This window comes from Plectropomus leopardus, chromosome 19, assembly GCF_008729295.1.
Source record: "Plectropomus leopardus isolate mb chromosome 19, YSFRI_Pleo_2.0, whole genome shotgun sequence".
NCBI classification, from domain to species: domain Eukaryota; kingdom Metazoa; phylum Chordata; class Actinopteri; order Perciformes; family Serranidae; genus Plectropomus; species Plectropomus leopardus.
In genome coordinates this window covers 7,064,220-7,083,789 of record NC_056481.1, presented here as the reverse complement: position 1 = coordinate 7,083,789, position 19,570 = coordinate 7,064,220, and positions in this window count along the sequence as shown.

Sequence of the window (19,570 nt, the reverse complement as noted above, 5' to 3'; positions counted from 1 at the left end):
CAGCTGCCAACGTGCAGCACCGCGTCGCGTGTCTTTATAAGTTGCTTTTCATGAAGGGAAACTGAAGGCCACACAACAGCAAAACTGAACAAACTAATTGGAGCAGCCTCTATTTGATATTGAGCATTTAATCGCAGATCATTAATGCGGTGCCATTTAAAAAGCCTCAGCATCCCCAGAATATAGAGAAGGTGACATTTAAAAAGCGCCCCGGTTCTCTGCCGACACCAAATATTTCGCCAGTTAGTCAAATTAATCCACTGATGACTTGCCTTTGGATACGAGCGGCACAACATAACAATACAGGAAAATTTTCTGAAATGATTACACGCTGGGCAAGGTTATGTGACAGCACCGACGGCTTCTGTTTTCCTTGGCTGAAACTAAAGACTTCAAAATGACACTGCAGTAGCCTGGTTGAGTGTGTGTACGTGTGTGTGTGTGTGTGCGTGTGCGTGTGTGTGTGTGTGTGTGTGTGTGTGTGTGTGTGTGTGTGTGTGTGTGTGTGTGTGTGCGCATGTGTACTGATTCTGTTACTTCAGTGCATAAAACAGCATTAAGGTAGGGCTTGTTTATAAAAAAAAAAAAAAAACCTGTCGGTGGAGGATACCATGCACCCTGACAAAGGTCCCTAATGTCTTAACATCCTAGAAACATCTAAAAATCTCAGAAACATCCTGAAATACTAGAAATGTCCTAAAATCTTAGGAGTGTCCAAAAGTCCAAAAAATGTTCTAAAATCCCTGGAATGTCTTAAAATCCAAAAAAATTATAAAATGTCCTAAAATCCTAGAAATATCCTAAAATCCTAGAAACATTCTAAAATCCCAGAAACGTAAAAAAAAAAAAAAAAAAAAAAAAATCTGAGAGACGTCCTAAAATCATCAAAATGTCTTAAAATCCTAGAAATCACCTAAAATCCTAGAAAAAGCTTAAAATCTTAGAAATGTCCTAAAACCCTAAATACAGCTAAAACCCTAGAAACATTCTGAAATCCTAGAAATGTCCAGAAATCCTAGAAACATCCCAAAATTTAGAAAAGTGCAAAAATCTTAGAAATGTTTATAAAGTCCCAGAGATGTCTTAAAATCTAAGAAAGGTCCAAAATCAAAGACCTGTTCTTATATACTAGACATGTCCTAAAATTCTAGAAACAACCTCAGGACCTAGAAATATCAGAGGGCTGCTGCAACTGGCCCTTGGCCCATTTTGTAAAAGTGGCCCCCAAGCAAAGCAACTTGAGTATCATTGACCTGCTTGATTGACATTTTCTATACAGCAGCGCATCACTGAGCTCAGACCTCTTCACCTACATTAAACAATATATTCAGCAGTCCCTCATACATTGTAAGTGCACCATATGTCTTCAGGTGGAATAGAAAGAATATGAAGATGGCAACATGCTCTCAGCTGAGCAACTGACCTCTGCTTCTCAATGTCAAAGCACACAGCAGCTCTTGTTCGGTCTCACACAAGTCAAGAAGACATCTCCTCTTTGTGCGGCAGCCTCCATGCCGAGGTGCCTTAACAAAAAGCCACAAGCTGCTGTTGTTATGAGTTTTGTGCTGTTTGTCGTTCCCGCGACTATTTCATTTCTATGCGCCGCGCTGGTGACAGCTGTTGACAGCGTGAGGCGTCAGGAAGGAGAACGAGCCATCATTTCAAACAGGGGAGGCGAGTTTTCCCTCTCAACCTTTCATCATCCTAACACCAGTGAATGGATCTGAGAGACAAAGCGTTTCTCACTGTCTGAAGTATGGCTGTCAGAGACAGTATTTCATTAGGGTCTCTACAGACCATGCATTTGGGGGAAATAAATTGCATAATGTATGAAAAAGTAGGGGTTGAAGATGTTTGTTGTGCACTCAATACTTTCTTGCAGTGGTTTCAAAAAGCTTAAAAAATGAGACAGATGTTTTTCCATGTATTTTTATAGAAAGATGAAACCAACAATGCATTAGACTGTCTCGCAATAGTTTCCAATGGGGTCCCTCTGCAGAGGTCCAGGCTCAGGCCCATGTATGACCCATGGTGGAAAATCACGTGTTATGGCGTTTTCTTATCAATAAACAACATTGATATGGCACTGTATGTGATTGCGCAGTTAATTGTTTTTACCACCCTTATCCATAATATGTAAAGTAGTCTACTGATCTTATATTTAATACATTGTATCACGTCCACACCACTGTATAAGTAGGCCTATAGCAAGCAGACTGAAAACATTTGGTTTTGTGTTTAGACTTAATACAGTATATATTGTTTGTTGTGCTTATCGTAATTGTTTGTCGTGCTTATCGTTAATAAATGTGAATAACACTCTGTATTATATGTTTAGAGATACGATCAGGATACGATTCTTCTTCGATGAATGAGAGCAGTAGCTGTTGTAGTGGCAAGAGAAAGCAAATATTTTAGACTAAACACAATTAGCAGTTAAGTTTCACTTTTATTGCACCTGGCATTCCTCTGCTCCGTCTGTGCCCAGAGTGCACTCTGTCTTCTGAGAGTGTGGTGCAGCTCGGGCACATTTATTCCAAAAGTGCTCTTTATGAACAGTCCATCTCCAAAAACATAAAATCAGCACATGCCAACAGATGTTTTAATTCTGGTGGGCCATCATAAATAAATGAATGTGTTGGAAACCTTGGTGAGTGACAACTTTTGGATTTAACTGTAAGCTATAGTTACTTAGCATAACGTGCTAACCTTATGAGTTTACAAACTTAGCTAGCTATGCCAGTGTTGCTAGCAAATTGTCATTTCAGCTAAATTTAACATTATTGTGCTAACAACATAAACATAGCAAGCTAACGTTAGCAAATTCATGAGGTTAGAACATGGTATTTGGTGTTCAGAACTCCCTTACTTAGTAAGTCGTATAGTTATATTGAAATCGTAGTTTTACTGTTTACCTTGTTGAGGGCACATGGCTTGTTCAAACTAATGAAGACATATAATCATATTCTGATGAATGCCTGTTTTGGACAATTATAAATTTGCTTCTCAAAGCTTTGGAAAGAGTACAACAGAGAAGATGGGCCTGAGCCTGGAGCTCTGCAGACAAACCCTTCATATACTTCACACCTTGTTTGTGCAACTAAAACCAAAGTCTGTTCCTTCCTAATGAAGATGTACATTTTAAAAAAGGGTCACAACTATACAATTTCAATAAAAAAAGAAAATAAGACATGTATCAAAACTTCTGGACACTTTAGGTTTAAGCAAACATCACTCAATTAATAGTTAATAGTCCATTTGTAAGGGACTGTAATTTAAGCTGTGGATTAATACGCACTGGCACTAATGAGTATTTACAGTGCCAGGAAGGTGTATGTATTATCGACTCAAGATAAACTACAGTGCCTACGTTCATCATGATGAAGGAACATGCCACCCATTGCAACGGTGTGACTCATTGATGTGTTTTTAATTGCTTTTGGATAACAATGGAGCTCTATGGAACAGCCGAAAAAGATATATCAGGCTACCCAGCCAATACTGGTAGCATCAGTTCTTTAGTCTTTTCATGTGATTTTTTAGACAGCATGACAAAAATATGGGAATATTGCCAGCTTTATCCTTTAATATGACAACAAAAAATTAACGATGGTGAATGTGCATGGCTTTGAAAACAAACAAACAGCTACGGCAATAAAACAAAGGGGTGTGAATCCATTAACTTCCATTATCAGAGAACTTTTCCCTCTCATCAATTCTCCTTCTCCATCGATGTTGGATGAGATGAAGCTGTGCGCTCCCTATTAGCTTCCCCTCATTATGACAGAATAAAAACAAAACACACCAAAGCTGTAGCAAGCTGAGGCATTAAAATTAATTCAAGGCACCTGCTTAGAAAGACATTGAGCCTCCATCAGCTTGCTGCTGAGGATTAAGTAGAACTGATGGCAACACATGGATGAAAGGCAGAAAAAATTACAGCCAAACAACATACATGAATACATACATACATACATACATACACGTAGTCCATACAGCCCATTTGCTTGATTTACTGAGCCCTCGCTGAAAACCTTTCGACAAGGTTTAATGAGCGTACGTTTTACACCGTTTTTCATGTTTAAAAGGTGATGAATTGTATAATTAAAGGGCTCACAATGTAAATCAATGGGGCAGAAAGAGAGAAGGTAATTAAACAGAGCCCCGGCTGCCATCATAATGTTCCAACTTTCATGGGAGACAAGAGCAACCCCCCGTGCCGGAGCACTTGTTGACTCTATTAATGATGGGATGTTGACACACAGTTGCCTTCTGAAAGGGAAACCTATTGTGCAGCTTTTTATGAGCTTAATACAAAGAACTATAGTTGAATAACATGCCACTTAATTATAGACACATTGTGTCTGGTGGAAAGTCCAACAACATGGCATCTTCACTTATGTCTCACCCTGTACATTTGCTAATAGCTTCTTTTTATATGGCATCATACATCTGTGCACGGTCCAGGTGGAAGGCAGGGAAGTGGAGGTAATGACTACCAACACTGCACAAATACCTATGATTTGCGGTGTTTACAGCTGCTCCAATCCATCAAAATGGGGAAATTACAAGGGCCACTTTAGGTCTCGAAAATAATAGGATGTAAGCGGGAGATGGTAAACAAATGAAATAAAAAATCACTTGGAAACAGTGGCAGATTTAGATCAAAACCCTTCGTCTGGAGGAGTGGAGGAGTGGAATCAGCTCATGTCAAACGTTTAAGTGTTGTGTTACACAGGCATCGTGTTTGATGCAATTACAATGTGCTGTGACAACTTCTCCATGTTTTTAGCATAGACTGTATGAATAATAGATATGCCTACATTAAGGGCATCCATTGGTTTATGATCTCCAAGTTTTGAAGCCTAAAGACGTTTTGCACGTCACCATCTTGGTGTTTTTATAGTCAGAAGTGACCATATGAGAGGAGCTAGCAAACGAGCTGTGCGGCTTGTTTGGCGATTAACTCTAATGATGCTGTCCTGACCCAAAAGCGTTGCTTATATTGGTGCTTTAGCATTGTTAACTGTTACCACTGTTAACTGTGTCAGCACAGATAGTGGTGCTAACACAGTTAACAATGTTAAAACTGTTTTGCGGCTCAAAGAGAAGCAGCTAACCCTCCTGGGAACCTCGGGGGAGACGGGGCTGAGCATAATGTTGCTGCGGCAACACGTTTTGCCACCTGGACAGCATTACCAGCTGATTGCCGAATTGGCGGCGCCAGTAACTAGTTAACGTTAGCTCCCACCTGATCTGGCTGGTGCTTAGCACAGAGCGGACATTGGGCAGTGGGCGTGTTTCAGCATGTTAACACGACTGGCCAGCTGTGTGTCAGCAAAGCCAACAAAAAATAAACGTCTTTAAAACACTAAAACTTACCGCCTCATAATGATAAGCGCTTTCAATTGCAGCATGAAAGCTCACCAAGTCGATGGAGCTCAAAGGACAAGCCTCTTGTATTTCACTTCTTTCTTGTTTCTCAAAAATTAAGCATTAGTTATTGGTTGATGTGTGTCGTCCAACAGAGAGCAAAATTAAGAGAAACTGTTATTTTTAGTTCGGAGGTCTGGAGGTTGACTTTATTTGTAATGATGATCATATCCACACTGTCCAATATATCCATATCCAATACGGTGGTCTGGGAAAAATCCCTTTTTTTCATTTTGTATGAATCACATCAAACATGAGTTTTAAATTTCTGACTATAAATAATATCAGCAGGTTCATCAAACACTTTCACACGCTATAACAAACTGTATGATAGAACTGCATGTTTGCTTTCTCTGCAGCCCGTAGAGAGGAGAGGAATTGCTCTAAAACAAGTCAATGTTAGTATTTCACGCAGTTCTTCTCATTCCTGCCTGATGAGAAAATGTCAAGATTCGGCACTGTCCTGCTGGGCTCGTGTTTCCATCCTTAAACTGCATCTCCCTTTCAAATCAACCTTGAATTTCCTCTATTCTCCCAGGATTTATGACATTTTAGAGCTATGAAAAGCTGCAAATGCTGATGTGACAGACCTCATTTGCAGTCTCAGTCCCTGTGCTCAACAGACTCAAAGCCTTAGGTGTTCTGCTACTTGAGCAGCCAAAGATAAAGCTCTTCTTCTTTTTTCTGTCTTTTTTTTTGGCCAACCATCCCAGAGTTTCCTGGGATTGCCAGAGCTGGCGGCGGGGGTGCAGATGTGTGGTAATTGAGTTTGGAATGGGCTGTTTGAGGTGGAGCTGCCGCTATGCAGCTCAGTCATAGCTATCCTCCCAATTTTCTCTCTCTAAGGAGTTCTCGCCCCAGGGAGTGTGCAAGTGAGTGGACTATGGCTGACTGTTACTGTTGCGTGGAGTTACAGATGACACAGGCTCTACTCTTATTGAGACACTCCTGCCCACATCCTGTTCTCACATAGTGTATTGTAGCCGACTGAGCTTAACAAGATTTACCACTGACTTAGACATCCTTATACTTCCCTCCTGTGGCTCCTTAATTTACAGCATAGTATGAATGATTTTTTTTTTTTGCTCTTTAATTTAAAGCATACTAAGGAAGATAGTTTCTCTCTTTGGGATTTAAAAACTTGCTCTTGAAATGGGGAAAAAACATTTTCATTTATGGTTCATCAATCAATGTTTAAAAGAAAAAGTGTCGGTCTATGAAAAGTGTTAGACCAACATGCACAAATCTCTGTGCAGGCACTGTGTGTGTTTATATATGTTTTTGTATACCTCATTTTGTTATGCTGATATACCTGTTGATGTTTCTCAAATATCAGCAAATAAACAATGATAATAATAAAGTATATTAAAACTTGAGTCTTATTTCCAGACAACATTTTCCTTAAATAGGATAAAATTCTAGCCACCAAAATACTGTGCAAGAAAAACAACCGTACCTTAAATTTGGTAGAAATTCTTAATTGTTCTGGAAAACTACATGCGTACTACCACTAAGTTTTGTCAAAGTTAAACCATGAAATAAAGTCTTTAAACTGTGATGCATGTTTACAGTGAACAGCTGGGATAGTAATGTATCACTCACCTCTCCAAATAAGTTTTCCCAACTAGGATTTATTTAAAACCTTCATAATTGTCTGCTTTTTTTTGTCTGTCTTGTAGGACTTTTTTTTTTTTTTGGTGACACTGCTGCGCTCCTTGATCTCTGCAATTAACATGGTGAGTAAAATATTTTGGTCTTTTTCTGTTACTTGCGCCTGCAACAGTGGTCAGACAGTGGTATTTGGACTATCTTTTAATGATAAATAATGTAGATCCATATGACTTGGCAGACTAAAGCTGGATTACAGACCTTGATGCACTTCCTCAAGTCACATACCCCGATGGTGTAACTATTGTTTTTGGACTGAGTGCTTATCATTGACTGTATATAAACATGGACCCTTTTTACACAGAGTATTATGAAGTCCCATCTTATGCCTTTGCATTTCACACAGAATGAGTGTTTTAATTAGTCTGAAAGCTGAAAGTTTGTAGCACACTTGCTGATGGGGGAATGTTAGCGCTGCACATCTTTGTGCAGGGAAAATATGAATGATATGATTGATTACATACTGCCCAAGCCTAATGGAGATTACTAGTAAGCTCTTTGCTTTGACTTAACAATTTTCCAGTGGTCAACCTCTGCTGCGCCGGGGCAGACAAATACCAAATGATACATGTAACACAGTTGCATTTAAAGACATACATATAGAGATGTCTTACAGCTAAGTAGCATGATCAATTCCTGTTACACGTCTTATCATGAACCTGCACATGAATCTGCCACTTGTGTGAGACTATAATTGAGACTTGCAGACCTTTCTTTCCCCTTTACTGTCATGTTACTTGCACTCTCAGGCTGCACAGACATGTTCGAGCATGTTCTGAAAGGTGTGAGATTTCCATTGCACTTGCCACAAAGTAATGATGGATATGCTACATTATATCGTCCATTCCTCTCTGTGTTCTGGTGGTGGTAGTGGTGCAGCGTGGGTAGCTGTCACCCAGTGTCAGAGAACAGCAGGTGGAGCCCACATGACCACCTGGCACAAGCAACACAAAAGCTTGTATTAATCCAGGGAAAGAGACAAAGAAAATCTTTATGAACAGATTGACAGACACTTCAAGCAGCATTTTCCCGTGGAAGAGAGGGTATTCACCACACTAATTGGCCCTTTTAGGTTTAAGACATGGACCATTTTCCTCTGATTCATGCCAATCTAGCTATGTATATCTGCTTTTTATCTCATCTTTCTTTTCATTTCACAAAGCCACAGCTTCTGCATTATGTGATGCAGGCGGCAAAGGCCAAGCCCATTACTGAACAATATAAAGATTACACACAAGGAGACACAAATTGAAGCTATTACCTAGCAAGACGTTCACAGGAGGTCACTATTTTTCCTGTTGTTGAAAGATCTGTCTGAGTACATAAGGAGAAGAGCATGATAATTACTCACAACCTGACTACATGAAAAGATAAAAAATCTCTTTTGAGAGCAAAGAATAATGGGTGTTGCACCTGTAAATATCTACAGCATAGCACCGGAAAATACAAAAAGCCGAATTCCATAACTAGCGTATACACTGTTTGATATACAAATCCTCGGCTTTGACTTTATACTTTAACCACCCACTTTGTTATCTCTGTATACTCCCTGAGCCTCCACCCACTGTACAACAGCTGGAAAAAAGCACACTGCTGGTGGCAACATTAAACAAAAGACATCAAATGTTTTCAGACTACTATAGGAAAGTGTGTTTTCAGCAGTCTTTTTTTTTTTTTGCAATCACTCACAAGTATAAAAAGTAATTGGATGCGCATTATTCTCCGAAAAAGCAGACATAATTTGTCCCGCACTAAAAATCAACGGGGGCAAAGCTCAGAACTGTGTGCAAATTTGATTTCATGTGCTCCAGGGGAATTGAATAAGGCTGTTGATGGAAGTGGCACAAAAGAGGGACGGAGATGTGAGAGTAGCGAGCCACCGTTTCTTGGAGGGGTTACAATTTAGAGGGCGGAGCAGATGGACGGCCAACAATCAAACAGCTGCTGTAATCAATTCAGCATGAGAGTTCATCATGACTGTCGGACTGGGAGAGTGGAACAGAAAGAACCAGGCTGAAGGCTCTCTGCATTCAGTTCAGGTTTCTTATTTAAATTTATTTGTGCAGAGTAATAGTGCGTGAAAATGTCTCTTAAAATATATAATATCCAAATACTATATCATCCTACAGTGTAATTGAAACAGATTGGAGAACAGGATGATTTTCTATTTGCATTCAGCCATTTCCACATGGCTCGAGGGATGGCAATGTTCGTCTGCCAGTTCGTCAACCACTTTCCTGAATTATCTGAGCAAGTGTCGTATTGCTTGCAATGAAATTTTGTTGTTTTTTCCAGTGGTTGATGCCACTGGACTTTAGTGATCCCTTAACTTTTTCTGTAGCGCCACCAAAACGTTCTCATTTGTATGTTTTAGTAAAATATCTTGAGAATTGAATGAATTGTCATGAAATTTTGGTTTTGGTCTTTAAGGGAACACTTAACACATTTGTATATCAATTACTCACCCCACATTTCATGGAATTTCTGAAGAGGACTTTGTTTTTCGGGGTGTCCAGTAACTCATGTGGTAGAGAGGGTGCGCCAGAAGGCTATGTCCTTGCTGCAGTAACCGCAGATTTGATTATAAATTTGCAGACCAAAGCTGCATGTAATCCCCTCGCTCTCGCCCTTTCACTCTGATGCTGTCCTATGAAAAATAAAGGCAGAAAGCCAAAAAATTCTATTTAAGAAAACTTTTGTGTGGTTTTATCGTAGAAAACTCTTGCATTCTTCCAGTGTATGAAGAATCCATAACACAGAGAAAATTTTTGATGAAGATTGATGCTCAGCACTGTTGCTGCGATGCTCTTTTCACTGACAAATACAGTAATTTTACCTCACTGAACACGGAGCTGATGGATCTACTGCTGCCTTGATCAGTCAGTTTGTTTGTATTATTGTGTGACGTTGTTTTGAAGAGTTAGTACAAATTGACTTTGGTGAAGGTGAAGTATCTATCAACAGTTTTCTTAGTTTGTAGATTACTTAATCACAGTTTTTTTTTGGTGAATTGAAATAACCTGATACCTTTAAGAAATACTTCACCCCCTAAATGTCCAGTTGTATGTCAGCTACTCACCTCATGTAACATAGAATTCATTAAGATAACATTGTTTTTAGCGAAAGAATCCAAAAATGACGTAAAGAAAGAATTGTTGGTGGTTACTCACTTTGGTTTAATCTGAAATTAAAAGTTGCACAAAAACACAAACTAGCTGAAAGAAGCAGTGGCAGAGCAGCAGCTCCCATGTTCAGAGAGGTAAAATTACTTTTTTGTCAGTGGATTCTGGCTTTAAAGAAAACACACATATGTTTCACTTTCAGTTCTGTTTTAAATACTAAGGTTTTAGCAAAAATGCATGTGCTTGCATAGTACCGAGCATACATCTGGATAACTGAGACATGGATTACACTGCATGAGTTTGTAAACAGATGATTTAAAAAAATATTTGCTGCTGTTAAACGCGGACCCCTATGACTTAATTTCATTAAGAATTTTCTGTGTTTGGATTCTTCACTCACTCTGGAGACATGTAAGAAAAACAAATTTCTGTTGCAAATTCAGTGTAACACAAGGTGAGTAACTGATAAATCAACTGTTAAATTGGGGGGTAAAGTATTCCCTTCGCTGCGCAACTTTTTCTTTGTTTAGTACTTTGATAAATAAAACCTGCAAATCTAATGCCATTTCCTTCAGCCACATTTTTGTGTTTAATGCAAACCAGGACATGTTGGCCTGCTAAGAGCGTCACAGGTGACAAACACTTGAAAATTATACCAACAAAACATCACAATGCTAGCATTCTTTTTTGTTAGCATTGTTAGAATTTTGCTGAAAACATTTAGCTTAAAGCATTGCCATGCCTGTGTAAGAGGCTTCAAATCCTTAGTCTTATCATCAATGTTGTTTGATTTCTCCTAGTCTATACTTCAAAATGCCCCCCAAATATATAGCTGGCTAGCTGAAAATACATGGATGTTAAATGTAAGTTTTTATGTAGCCACTACAGGCTTTAGGTCCAGCATTCAGTCTTCTGTGGGTAATTAAAGGCCTGTGTTGCAGGTGGTCACTGTGTGGCAATCAAAAACCTAATGCTGCCTCTATTTCTTCCACTGGCTGACCCCTTAACGGCCTCTTTAGTAGTTTAATTTGTAGTGTTAGAGTCCTCTCATTGTCATTTATTTTGAGCTGATGTTTCAGTTTTTAATGGCATGTGTTATGAGAAAGACATCTCAGTGATGCTTTGCATACTGTCTGTTCATCCCAGGCTTAATGGTTGAACTTTCACCACTTTTGTGCACACAGCTTTGACAGCCTGAAACAGAAAAGAGACGTGCGACACTGGATGTCTTTAGCCTCTACAAACACGCTTGTTTGGATTGCTGCGATCGCAATAAAAAGAGCACACAAAAGTCCCAAATGAGTTTGCCTAAGTAGATCGCTTGATTAAATAGAATCGTCTTCGCAGGGGCTGTGTAATTTAAATCTCCAATTTAAAGACTCTGGCACCACAACCAGCTATCTGCTTTACACCCTGCTGTAACTTAAACTATAAGGCTGATGAGGAATGAAATGGTGGCTGCTGTGTGTTATGTTTGGCTCAGGCTTTGCTCTTTAAGTGTGGCCCCTATCAGCTGTTCTTTGCATCTTTTTGTGTGCTTATGAACTTTAATTCACTGGCTAAACCATTGTTCTGCAAGTCCACACTGCAGCGAACGGCCAGAACGCTTTCACATTTCTATCTGGACACAATTCTGTGGACCTTTGGACCTCTGATTGCACTCAAGTGGTTGACACGGAAAGCACATTACTGTGTAACAACCTTTGAGAGTTTTTTTTCTTTTTTTTTTATCACTGGTTAGACAAGAAGTTGGCTGCACAGTTTTGACTTTATACATTGTCTACAGCCTCCAGGGCACTGCTGACCTTTAGGAGGGAAGAGTTAAACAGACCAACAGAACAATTCCATTACTCTGATTAATTGATTTTGACTGCTTTCAGGGAATTGGTTGGACGGGTAAATGGAGCTTTATGCTGGAAAATAGCACTCAGATGAGAGATTGGAGTTAAAGCGAAGACATAAATGGTTTCTTGTACATTTGGTCCATGATTCTTGGAAAACTATTTATACTCAACACGCCTCGTCACATGGCTCAGACGCTTCCAGCTGCCGTGATGTCAGCGCCGCTAAATTTAGGCTCTAATGTCTATTTGACAAGTGTTGCTGGTGTTTTTTGTGGTTGGTGTTGGAGGGTGGTGGTGTGTAGCTGCAGGTCATCATGTGGATGAGGAAATCAACTCACAGGTGTAGAATATCTTTTCCTGCAGACTAGCCATTTGCTGCTAGCTACTTAAGGTCAAGTTTTTAAATGTAAACATCAGTAAACATCAAGGAAAAGAGAAGAAATGGGCGTCAGCTAAACAAGCATCATGCTAGCCATTGTGCCATTGGAAAATAAACTGGAAGACCTCTGTGCAGCATCATTTTCCAGTGGGATATCAGGAACTGTAATGTCCTTTGATTCACCAGAACTGGCCTTGACAGCGCCGTTGAACCAGACGGCTAAGTTTCTATATGCCAATGTGATGGCGCAGAAGACTCTGTGTCAGTGGCAATGTGAGGTGGTGTCCCGGTCCTGTTGTGGATCACTGCTAACAGCGGCCACATTGTTCAGGAAGAGCAACTATATGTCAGTCTTGTTGGGGTTGGGATGAGTGAACAGTTAAGTCATTCCACAAACAAACCATGGATTACCAGAACCATCCGGAAACATGGACAGTTATAAAGCAGCAGCCATCAAAGTAAAAGGAAAAAAGAGCAAATAGGACTAAATTACTGTTTACAAGTAAGAGGAGCTGATGGGATCATTTTACTGGAGTTGTGCCTAATATAATTCCATGTGATACTTAAACAATTGCTCTCTCTCAACACTAAAGCACTGTGGTGCACGGTGTCTCTCTCTCACCTGACGCGCTGAAACAGTCGAGGGTCAGGATCCCATCTCTTTTTCACCTCCTTCATCCTCCCTCATCTGTAAAACGTATGTTCTCTCCTCACCTGACAGCGACACCCTAAAGTTCACATTTTCTCTCTCACTAACCTGACGCACCTCTAAGGTGCAGCCCTTTTTCTCACTAACAGATTTCAACAAATTTGTGACCAAAAAAGAAATGTACCTTTTAGGTGAATTAAAAAGTCTTGTGAAAAATGGGAGAAATAAAGCAGCATTTAATTGTTATTCAGTGTACATATTATAATATAATTATACATACAGTGCTAATATATGGATTTACAATATGTGGCACACATGGCAACAGTAAATACCTCCTCGCTGTATGAATTCATGAATGTTAAACAGCAAGTACAAAATATAGCTGCTCTTTTTAACCCTCTACATTTACCCAGTCATGCAACTTGCAAGGTACACAGAGATTACATATATAGAGACGTGATTTACATGTATCATCAAGGGACTTTATAAGGCAAAAAGAGAGATTGTAAGGGCTCATTAAATAACTCTTTTTAGAAAGTCAACACACTGCTCATTAAGATGGAGTTTAGCCCGCCACCTGTAGAGCACTGGACAATACAGAGACCCATAAAAAATTGCATGGCGACAGCAAAGAGAGCAAGCGGCTTTGACACGATGACAGAGAAGCGAGTACGAAGACAAGACAGACCGCGAGGACGGGAGAGGGAGTGAGTAAGGGAACGAACAAACAAGAAGACTGATGTCTTCAGTTAGCGTGCTTTATAGATGATATTCAAAGCGTGGCCCTGCATTTATCACACCGCTCCCGCTGTGGTGCTGTCACCGCAACACATCAGGTAATGGAGGAGGGGGTTGCGTTAGCATAAGGGTATGTGAGGTGACAACTGGGAATGGATAAAAGGAATGGGGGGTGAATGAATAAGCAAAGGTGCATTCATGTGCAGGGAAATGACAAACAATGAATTGTGAGGAACGAGGGATGTTTACAGTAAGGAGAATGTGGAGAGATGAGTTGCTCAGCCACTCTGCCTCACATCCTTTCCTTGCAGCAAGAGATTATCAAGTCTGCCAGCTCACTGATACGTGAGGGAATCTATTAATTAACACTTTGGACTGTCACAGCTCAGCCTCTTTTTTCTTCAATTCTCTGGAGTATTTGGGGCAGGAGCCGAGGAACGAGGCGTCAGAGGTGGGAATGAGACAGACACCTGCTGATAAAAGGTGAAAAGCAGCCACCAGGGCGGGATGTGACGAGTGCAGCAGCTCCGGGAGACTTCCTGTATATATTGCTGCATCAGAGCTGGCTTCTGTAGCCGGCTCGAGCGTCTTGTATTGGCGCTCTCGTTATGGTATGCTGATGAGTCATGCTGTTCAAATGGGCTGTCACTTGCAGTGAAGCTCAGGGACCGGGAGCCAGCGAACAAACATTTGTGATTATCATTAAAAGGGCTGCCACAGTCATTGTAATACCTGGAAAAGTCATTGAAGTTTTGCAATGTTTTTCCCAGGCCTGGAAAAGTCATGGAATTAGAAAAAATCATGGAAAGTTTTGGAAAAATTGAATTTCTGTGTGTGTAATGAAATTTTTGGTGTGGATAACCCCAAAGAGATGCAAAACAACCACAAAGAGACACAAAGCGACCATAAAGAGACACATAACTCCAAAGAGGTGAAAAATGAAGATGATGAGATGCCAAATGACCACAACGGGATGCAAAACGACCACAAAGAGACACCAAAAGACTGCAAAGAGATGCAAAACAACCATAGAGCTGCATGAATACAAAGAGACACAAAATGACTCCAAAGAGATGCAAAAGACCACAGAGACGCAAAGTGACCATCAAAAAATCAAATGCAGCTCCAAAGAGAGGCAAAACTCACCCGAAGAGAAATTAAATTACCACAAAGAAATGCAAGGCGCCCCCAAAATGACACACTGATCCCAAACAGAGAAAAAAATAACTACAGAGATGGAAACAGCCAAAGAACTAGAGAGAGATGCAAAGAGACCAATGAAGGGCCACACAACAACCTACGAAAGTAAAAAACATGCTATATTTGTCATTTCGTGTGATATGTTTTGTTTACCATCACATCTTAATAGAGTTTGAATCTGATATGTTGAAAAATGAAAGGGGCAAGAAGAAAACATTTTTATTATGGGTCCTTGAAGTCAGGGGAAAGTTTTGAAATTTTGTCCGATATGTGAGGAAATCAAAACTTTGGACTGTCGAAGCTCAGCCTCTTTTTCTCTGGTCCTCTGGATGATTCAGGGCAGGAGCCTAGGGACGAGGCGTCAGAAGTGAGAATGAGACAGACACCTGCTGATAAAAGGTGAAAAGCAGCCACTGAGGCGGGATGCGACAGTTGCAGCAGCTCTGGGAGACTTTCTGTATATTTCAAAGCATCAGAGCTGGCCTGCGCAGCCGGCTCGAGCGTCTTGCATTGGCACTCTCATTATGGTATGCCGATGAGTCATGCTGTTCAAATGGGCTGTCACTTGCAGTGAAGCTCAGGGACTGGGAGACAGCGAACAAACACTAGTGATTAGCATTAAAGATGTAGCTGTTTCAAAACTGTCTAGACTTGCACTGGAGAGCTAACAGTCTCCCGCTGGGCTGGCAGACTTTACTGTCATGTAAGTGAAAAGATTGTTGAGCTAATAAAGCTGGTTTTATGATTTTTTTTTTCCTTTTGAGCCAGGAAAAAATAAATTAAGGAGGAGATATAGATCTCTTTGTGTGATGTGTTAGTGTGGTATGAATTTAAAAAAAAAAAAAAAAAAGTTGTAAAATCTGGTTTTACAGCTGCCGGCTTGCCATACAGCTCTCATTAAACAGTCACTTGATTTTACGAGTAGTTTTATCCGTGCCTCTGAGGTACAACTGAGGTGTCATTGATGTGGCGTATATTACTGTCCCATAAGATGTTAATGTGCCTTCTAGCGTTTGTTCCCAGCACAAACTACTGTATGTTTGCTTAATTGATCCAATCAACAAGGCAGGCTTCCATCCGGAGAGCTCTGGAGGGACAAGTCTGACAGTTTAGATTTGATTGACTGAACCTCTTTCTTCTATTGACTATAACACAAGTAATGCAGCTCACATCGGGAGTCTCGCTGGATTTACAGCTGCAGTCTGACATGTTCTGCAAACATGAGATCGCCGTATGCTGTCACTCAACTATGAACCGATATGCCTCTATGCCACACTCATATCAAACAGCAGAGGGGTTCACAACCACACACTACAAACAACCATACATCACCTTCAGCAATTATTATTCGCCACAGCTTTTGCACATTCCTCACGGTTAAGCCCCCCAAGACACAACGTATCATTTTCAAACTGAAAACAACACAACATATGCAGAATACATGAATTTTGCAGGAGCAGCTGCTGCTCGATTATTTCAGCTGTGACTATTTGGAGACCCATGTGGCTGAGTTTGAATGAGATTGTTGTCTTTTATTTCTTTCTCCTTGATAAACTAATACTAACAGTGGGTTTACATATAACTCTGGACCGTCTGGTGACAATGTGTGAGCAGTGAAATGTGCCGCATCATCTGTAGACAGGGTAGACCAGTACAGCACAGGTTTGTTAATGGTTGCTTACAGGCAAAGCAGTAAACAGCCGTTGACTGTAGCTGCTGGGTGAACTTGACACGGTCTGTGGACACTATGACATTAGCACTGCTATGCTTATTCATAATAAGCTATCAGGTCAAACTATTACCTGCAAGTTTCTTGAATTAAGTATTGCAACATGGCTAAAATAAACAGAAATTCCACAGAACGTTTGTTTTCAGCTTGGTATTTACCCCTAGGATTCATTTGCAAAATTTCAACTCCTTAAACTCTGTATAGATTTTTGGGCCTTTGCTCCAGCCATAGCTGAGGCTGGAGCCGTTACATTTTCGGGTTGTCTGTCTATCTGTGTGTACGTCTGTACGTCCAGCTTTTCTTGTGGATGTAACATCTCAAGAAGGCCTTTGGGGAATTTCTTCAAATTCAGCAAAAACATTCACTTGGACTCAAGGAATGAATGATTAGGTCTTGGTTGTCTAAGGTCAAGGTCCCTGTTACCCTGTTGTCTCATTCTTGTAAATTTCATATCTTATTAATGCCTTGAGGGAATTTCTTTAAATTTGGCACAGTGTACTCAAAAATGAACTGATGAGATTTTGGTGGTCAAAGTTCAATGTCCCGTCCCACTGCATTAGCATTTGTCTCACTCTTGTGAAAATGACATGTCAAGAACACCTTGAGGGAATTTGGCACAAACGTCCCACTTGGACTCAGTCATGGGCTGATCAGAATTTGGTGTTCAATGTCAAGATCACTGTGGCCTTGCATCCATGTTATTTTTGTGAGCGCGTTATCTGAAGATGGCCTTGAAGGGGTTTCGTCACACTTGGCATAAATGTCCACTAGGACAAAGAATGAACTGATTAGAATCTGGTGGTTGAAGGTCAAAGGTCAAGGTCACAGTGACCTCATAAAACCTGTTTTTGTCCATAACTCAAGAATTCATGTGCCCAGATTCCACACAGTGTCTTTTAGGATTTAATGATGAAGCTCTGACATTTTATATCAAAGAGGTCAAAGGCTGATTTTTGTCAACACCGTCAGCTGTTCCAAGGCAAGTCTGGTTGAACAGGGCCTGGGTCCTCTTAAAGTGGTTTACAGTGAGGTTCATGTTTGCTCAGGTACGGTTTGTATTTTTACTTGAATACAGAAGTGTGTTTCAAAGGCATTTCTCAATGTTGCCAGTCTCCTCCAAAATCTGCATATACGAGCACAGCAGGCATCAATCTTATTCTCTGAACTGCACGGCCATGGGTGATAATATAAGCGGGGAGGTTAAAGGGTTGTTCTTGACATTGTCTCCAAAAAAAAACCCAAAAGCATAGTGGGCATGATGCAAAGCTTCACTCCATTTTATGGCATTGGGATCTTGTGCTTAGCCTACTTTTCTGCGCTGTAGCGTTAACTGTATGCATTGATGGATTCATGGATATCAGAGATACAGCCCATGGAGCAGTTGGGGATTTAGTACCTTGCTCAAAGGCACCTCTACAGTCCACACTCCATTCTGTCTGTGAGGGGACTTGAACCGGCAACTCTCCGGTTCCCAAGCTAAGTCGACGCTGTTTAACTTTCTGCCACCCCGCATTGTGTACATTCGCTATGTGCCGTGCAGTGGTTTTGCCCCATGCTAAGCACAGTGGCACAAAAGTTTCATTGACATTTTAGAGCAAGATTTGATTGATGTGTTTGAGATTTATGCATATTTCATTTTCCCCTCACTGATTAACATGTAGTCACATAAAACACAATGTGCCCTTTGAGCCTTGCTCAATTTGGCATTATTGCCACCTCCCAAATGTTCAATTACTGCCATTTAAATTGCCCAGTGATCCAACATTGCTCTTTTTTTACCTCACCCTTAAACTGACAAAAATCCCATCCCAAAATTGCTGTTGGATCACTATGTCATCAGATCTTAAAAGGAAACAACAAATTGAGTACAGTTTAAATTTAGGCCGTAGATTTCTACATTACTTCTCCGCAGGAAACTGAATCTCTTGCGCCCTGAGTTAAATATGTTTATTTTTAACACAATCTTGGTAAATAAACATTTCTACTTGATAAAGCTACTTGCTGGCGATCAGTTTCTCCAGGTAGAGACACAGAAGTATTCTGCACACATACAGCAGAGTCTGGAAGGACCAGACCGGCTGGCTGAATCCTGAGTGTTGAATGATACTGAATTTAGCCTGTTTTTGTTTCGCAGTGCTTACCTTGTGCATAATATGCATTTCTAATGAAGGTGTACCAAGACCCAGTTCTGGCTGTGATCAGAGAACAAACCCACAGGGAAAAACAGTTGACAATGCAAGAAGGGAGAGGATGTTTGTATTTGGAGTCACATTCAGACTCTGTGGAGATGCATATATAGATCACAACTGAGAGAGAAACAATCATGGGCTCACACACAAGTGCACACTCACACACACATCATTCCCCTTATTCTATCTGATCTCTTCAGTTGTTTGTAGTTGCATTTCACGCTTAAGATTTTGGCCCGCATCCATCTCAATATGGCTGCAGTGTATCTTAAACTGTGACCAAGGGAGCAGGAGGAGCGATTACTGTCTCCCTCTGCCTCACCACCACCTGTGTATCTCGCAAGTATGCAGGTGGCAAAGTAGTGTGTGGTAACAGACAGATGCGGTGTGTGTGCGTCTGTGTGAGAGTCAGATAAATTTGCTCCCTCTTCGGACCAGTTGCTGCAACCTTCCCCGCCCTGACAGCTCCATAGATTAAGCCCCGAGAGGCAAAAAGCGCTGTTTAGTATTCCACATGTCTCATCTGCGCTGCCTGAGCCACACCAAATGGAGACAGTTGCTCAGGTGCTGCCACCAAAATGGAGAAAATGTGTCCAAACTGTGTGTAGTAACTTCTGTG